General features: G+C 43.6%; 1 long non-coding RNA gene across 1 annotated transcript in view; it reads right to left on the bottom strand.

Moving 5' to 3' along the window:
- Positions 1-433: 433 nt before the first annotated feature.
- LOC122796232 overlaps positions 434-6,001 on the bottom strand; it is a 108,934-nt gene continuing 103,366 nt past the window's right edge. The window contains exon 2 of the long non-coding RNA XR_006363954.1: positions 434-610. This is a non-coding gene — a long non-coding RNA (uncharacterized LOC122796232). The remainder of the gene's footprint in view (positions 611-6,001) is intronic.

Raw genomic sequence — 6,001 nt, 5'->3', positions numbered from 1 at the left:
CTCATTTTTTCAAATATATATTTATAAGGAAAGTTAGTAAAGGAAGAAGGGCAGAATGTGTAGGAGAGATTTTTAGGGAACAGTTAAGGATTTTGAAACCATCATAAAAAATAGACAAGTCAGTCAAGGGCAGTGCATTGAATAACAGGTGGAAGGGGAGACAGACATACAGATGGTATTGATGGCCTCATGCATAGTGTTGGCTTCTCAGGTTGTCATGCCTTAGGGTGCCCAAAGCAGTAGAGCTACCATTCCCACCCTGAGAATCAGTGTCAAGATGGGCAGGAGGCGGTGGTGATCTGTCCCATACCCCAATGACTGTGCTTGAGGTGGCTCAGGTTCTAATGGATCTGCAGGATAAAAGAACAAAAAAAAAAAGAAAAAACAAAGAAAAGAACTAGATAGAGAGAAAAGGAGACAACAAAATGACTCATAAGTTTTTAATAGCAAATGCCTTTATTTCACCAAAAATTAGAACAGTAATTCAGAAGTGTTAGACTGTCAGTAACTTGTACACTCGTCACTGATAAATCACCCTTATGGGGTTGGGGACCCCAGTGCACTTGCTTCCTCAGGTACAGTGCACAGCTGGCTGCAACTTCATCTAGGGCTGTGAAAATATGAGAAAAAAAGAAAGTATTACTGAGACTGATTATTATCTTTGCAGTGTACTTCAGATAAGTGTAAGTATAATAATAACATTTGTATAAGCTTTCCCCAGGTATGTTTGGTTAAAGTACATACCTGTACACTTTCTGCTATGGAATACCCACACTCTTTTTCTTGCCCGCCATTACTTACATTAATAAGTGAAACAGGTAAATCTGAAAATCTAATCAGTCTTTCAAAGTATGAGACACTGGAAAATAGTTATGTTTAAAGTATTTCTTATCAGGAGACAGTATCCATCTTGCAAATGAAATGTTATGTATGCCTATAGTATGCCTATAGTAAAATGAAGGAATGCTTTGCAAATTAAAAAAAAAAAATTATACTGCATACTGTAACACAATAACATTCCAAAATTCATAAAATACATGTTTGTTGGTGCTTAATTGTTAGGCGCGCCCTTAGGGCTGTTAAGCACCAGTCACAGACTTAACAGTGCCCAGTGGCCACAGTAAAATACTGGCAGGAAGTCATCAAACCAATTTAAAAATTTCATTCAGATTTTATTTTGTAAGTCTGAATGAAGTGAGTACAAGCTTCCTGGTGATCTTCTTAAGTGGCCACTCTCTGTGTGGCAGCAGTTAGTGTGTTATACCCTTCAAGGCAGTAAAACACCTACTGTTACTACACTTTTGTTTTCTAACTTTTGCAATATATGGGAGCAAGTAAAAGAACAGACACTACAAATAATTATGATCAGATCTTTCCTATCATAACCCAGGAAGTTGTCCTCTTGACATGGTTTTGCTCTCGAGGGGAATTTCTTGACATCTGCATCTTAAACACATAACATCCTGGTTACGAACAGACAGCAGTCATAATCCTCTGTTACAGGCAGTACAGAACTCCTGCAATACATACATTCAAATGCACAAAATATCTTTGCTAGGGGAGAGTGAATGAGGTATTGATCTTTTTACTGATGAAAAGTTTTCTGCTATGCCCATTGCAACTTTGCAGATATTCAATTTCACAAAGTCCAGAGTCTTCCAGGTGCTGCTGTGTCTGAGAACAGTTTTCAAGTGTTTTCTACAAACTGAACTGAATTATTCCCATTACTGTCCTCTTCATAATATGTACACTTTACATTACTTTCTATATGATATTGCAATGATATTTTCATCAGTAGGCCTACCTGCAAAAATATGCCATTTTTCAAGTGCAACCTGCATAACTGGATGGGGAACAGAAAATACACCCCTAGGATTCTACCTGTGTCCCTGATGGACAGGACATGGGCTAAAATCTTGGCTAGGCTTATAAGGGCCTCAGGATCAATAGCCTAGTAGCTTCCTATAATCCTATGATTCAAGCACTGCAGTTGGCATTAATGCAAATTTATTGAATAAAATAAAGTTCAATAAGTCCCCTGCCATGGGTCTATATTATAGGTTCAAAGGTTCATAGGTTCGTAATAGGCTATCTGCCCTAGAGCATTTATAAGCCTAGCCAGAGTGTGTGTGGCTTTCACCACCCCTGAGAATACTATGCCCTTTTAGGGTTTAGTTTACTGTGCCTCTGTCTAGTAGTGACACAGAGATGACCCCCGGGGTAAACCTACGATCTCCTATCCACTCGTCAAGATTTCTCTTGAATAGAGTTAGTGAGGGGCTCTGCCTAACATGGATTGGGATTCTGTTCCAGAGTGTAGGGAGCCTCTGGGTTATGAATCTGTCCCTCCAGCACGTCCTATTTATTTCTGTGTTGAGGTTTAAGTCTCTTGCTCTCGTGGCTCTGATGGATTTGGATTATCTGAGGTGGAGCATGTCCATTAATTCCGGATTGGACATGGCCTTGTACGTCAGGCACAGATCACCTCTGAGTAGGCGGTATGCGACTGAATAGAGCTGGAGATTTTTCAGTCGGGCAGCATATGACATATGTTTAAGACCCTTTATCCTCTTGGTGAGGAACTTTTGGGGTCTTTCCAACTGCTGCAGGTGTCGGGTAAGATACATCCCAAATGGGGCATTGTACTCAATCATTGGCCTGATAAGAGAAGAGTACAGGGGCACAATGACCTCTCTTGATCTAGATGTGAAACCCTTCATGATAAGGTGGGCAATATAGAAGGTCTTCCTAACCACTTTGGCAATGTGAGTGTCAAATGAGAGGTTACTGTCAACCTGGGTCCCTAGGTCCCTGATTACCTCTGGATTACCACCTATGTGGTAATTTGTGGGTACCTTGTTTTTCCCAAAGGGTATGACTATACATTTTTTGGCGTTCAGCTTAAGGCCATGGCTCTGGCACCAATTATCCATTTCTATGAGGCCTTTCTGAAGGATGTTTGTGTCCGCTGGAGTATCAATTATGGCGCCCAGTTTGCAGTCATCTGCGAACTTTGTCAGCCACAATCCTCCTATGTTTGCCTGTACCTCGGAAAAATAAATGCCAAACAAGAGGGGTCCCAGGACTGAGCCCTGTGGGACACCGCTTGTGACTGGCTTAGAGTCTGACATAGCTCCAGCAACTCTGACCCTGTGGGTTCTGTCCTTGAGCCAGTTTGCAACCCATCTTGTGACATATGGGTTTACATTTAAGCTGGTGAGTTTGTCTATGATGCCCGAGTGAGGTATTGTGTCAAAGGCTTTTGCAAGGTCAAGGTAGGCTGTGTGAACTGCCTTACCCTCATCAATGGCCTTAGTGACTGTTTCAAAAAAGTCGACCAAGTTCAAAAGGCAGGATCTGCCCTTGACAAAGCCAAATTGGGTAGGATCCAATGTCTGTAGGTCCCCAATGTCTTTGTTTATGAGTTCCATAATGATCTTCTCCATAGCTTTGCAGACCAGGCTCGTCAAGCTTATGGGGCGGTAATTTCCAGGGTCCATACAAGCACTGCCTTTGTAAAGTGGGACCACTGTTGCTGTACGCCACTCTTTGGGTACGTATCCTCTAGTAAGGCTAAGATTAAACAGCAGCCTTATGTGTGGGTTTAGTTCCTCTTGGAGTTCATGTAGCACACAGCCCGGGACACCGTCAGGTCCCATTGATGCTGTGTTTTTAGCTTTAGAGAGGGCGGCTCTCACCTGGGCATCTGAGATGTTAGGGAGGCTACACTCTGCTGGGATAGTTATTTCTCCTTTTGAGGGGAGGAGAAATTTGCACTGAACCTGTCTGCCAGAATGTTGGCAATGTCAGTGGGTTCAGTGTATTTTGTGTCATTTTGGACTAACTCTGAGCATATCTGGGAGTTTCCACCCAGGTTTCTAACATAGCTAAAGAAGGCCTTGTGATTGTCTTTTGTGTCTTTTGCGATTTTTCTCTCAAAGTTGGCCTTGGATGATTTTATGAGTGATCGTAGTTTTTGCTAGTACTGATCAGAGATGCCTTCCCTTTTAGGGATTTTGCTCTGTCATGTAGTAGCTTCCTCCTCCTGTTGTAAAGTTTGTTTATGGCTGGGGTCCACCAGACCGGCGCCTGCCTTTGGGGGAATGGGTCTTGGTTTTATTTGGGATTGCATGATCCATGCATTCTTGAAGGTGCCCGTAGAAGGCATTTGCAAAGGATTCAGCAGTGTGGGTTGTGGTTTCCACTGGCCCAGGGGCCTTGAAGGATACCACTTCAGTCTTAAGAAGTGTGAAGTTGGCTTTTGAGAAGTTCTTCACTGTGGTCTTTTGTGCAGGGAGTGGGGGCGGGATGTGGATTTTCAGTGAGATTAATTTATGGTCTGATCTTACCAAAGAGGGATATACTTCCGGTGTGGAGCATTTTGTCCCCATGTTTGTGATGATCAGGTCTAGTATATTGTCTCCTCTTGTGGGAATGGTGACTAGTTGTTCCACTGCATTTGAGTTTATGAATTCTAGGAATCTTTGGGCTAGGGTGTTGGGGCTAGAATAATGTTCCCAGTCTATGTTTGGGTAGTTGAAGTCTCCCAATATGATGGTATTTGGAGAGACATTCATACTCTCCAGTGTCTTCAGGAAGGCTGTGTGGGGTTCCTGAGTTTGAGAGGGTGGTCTGTAGCATGCTACAAACTGTAAGGCAGTTTTGCCTATGGTTAGTTGCACCTGGATGGTCTCCGATGCTTCGTGCGTTGCCACTAACCTGGAGGTGTGGGTATCTTTGATGAATATGGATACTCCCCCTCCTTTTGTGGTTCGGTCCAAGTTTTGGGGCCGGAAAGCATGATATGAGGTAAAACCTGATAGTGCTGGGGTGCTCTCAGGAGCCTTGAACCAGGTTTCAGTCACTGCACAGACATCGATGTTCTCCATACTGAGGAGGGCTTCGAGGGCGTGCATCTTGAGGTTTAGACTTCTGGCATTGAGCAGCATTACCCTTAGTTTTTTTCCACTTACGTTTTCTAGGGAGGTAGGTTTGTCATTTGAGCCTTGCCAATATCCAGAAGCCCAGGGGTGACAGGTGCAAGCCATCCCTTGCGAAGCAGCGTGGCTTGTCAAGCATGTCATCCCAAGCAGACAGACATTGGATCCCCTTAGAATGACACCAGTAATTAAGCCAATTGTTAAAACTGATCATTTTGTCTTTGTACTGTGGCATCATTCTTGGTGAGGGTAAGATGCTGCTCAGGGTCAGGGTCACACCGGCCTGGGCTACATAATCAGAGAGCTCCTCTATGTCTCTTTTCATGTAGTCCAGGGAGGTACGTCTCAGGTCGTTCACACCGGCATGTACAATGACTGAGTCATATTTGTACTTGCTGTGGAGTGACCTGAGTGCTTGTGTTATGTGGCGGATTCTAACTCCTGACAGGCAGCTTACTGTGACCTTTTCCTTGTTCAGTCTGGTGAGCGGAACGTCAGTGTGTCTGACTATGGAGTCACCTATTACAAGTGTGTCTGGCATGTTGTTTGGCCTTAAGGGCTGTGACTGTTTAGCACACTGACTTTGTGAACTATGTGTTGCATGTGCTATGTCTTGAGGTGGCGGTTGCTTGGGTGTCTGCTTTGGAGGCCTCTGTTGTTTTGGTAGATTTTTATCAGCCTCCGAGTATGTTTTTGTGTGTTTATGTGTTTGGTTTGCAGTAGTGATAGTTCTATGTGAGACTGGGTTTGTGGTGTGCATGGTTACCTTCTCCTCCTGACTGGTCTTGCCAGTACTGAATTGAGAGAGCTCAGCCTCCAGTTTGGCTATATAGTTGCATCTCTCGCATATATTTGCATTTGTTTGGAGGAGGAGAGGGTTGTCTGTGTACATGAGGCAATTGTAACATTGCCTCAAGATTCCCAGATTCACCAGCTGAACAGGAGAGGACGCCAGCAACTGACCCTTCGACATGCTAGAAATAGTGAAAAAGATTGCTGTGTTACTGAGTCAGAAAGGACCTATAGGGAAAAGGGTACTCAAGGGAATTTAGGTGAATGAA

Source organism: Protopterus annectens, chromosome 3.part0, assembly GCF_019279795.1.
Source record: "Protopterus annectens isolate FY-2018-M chromosome 3.part0, PAN1.0, whole genome shotgun sequence".
Taxonomy (NCBI): domain Eukaryota; kingdom Metazoa; phylum Chordata; order Ceratodontiformes; family Protopteridae; genus Protopterus; species Protopterus annectens.
This window is presented reverse-complemented; position numbering and strand designations above follow the sequence as displayed.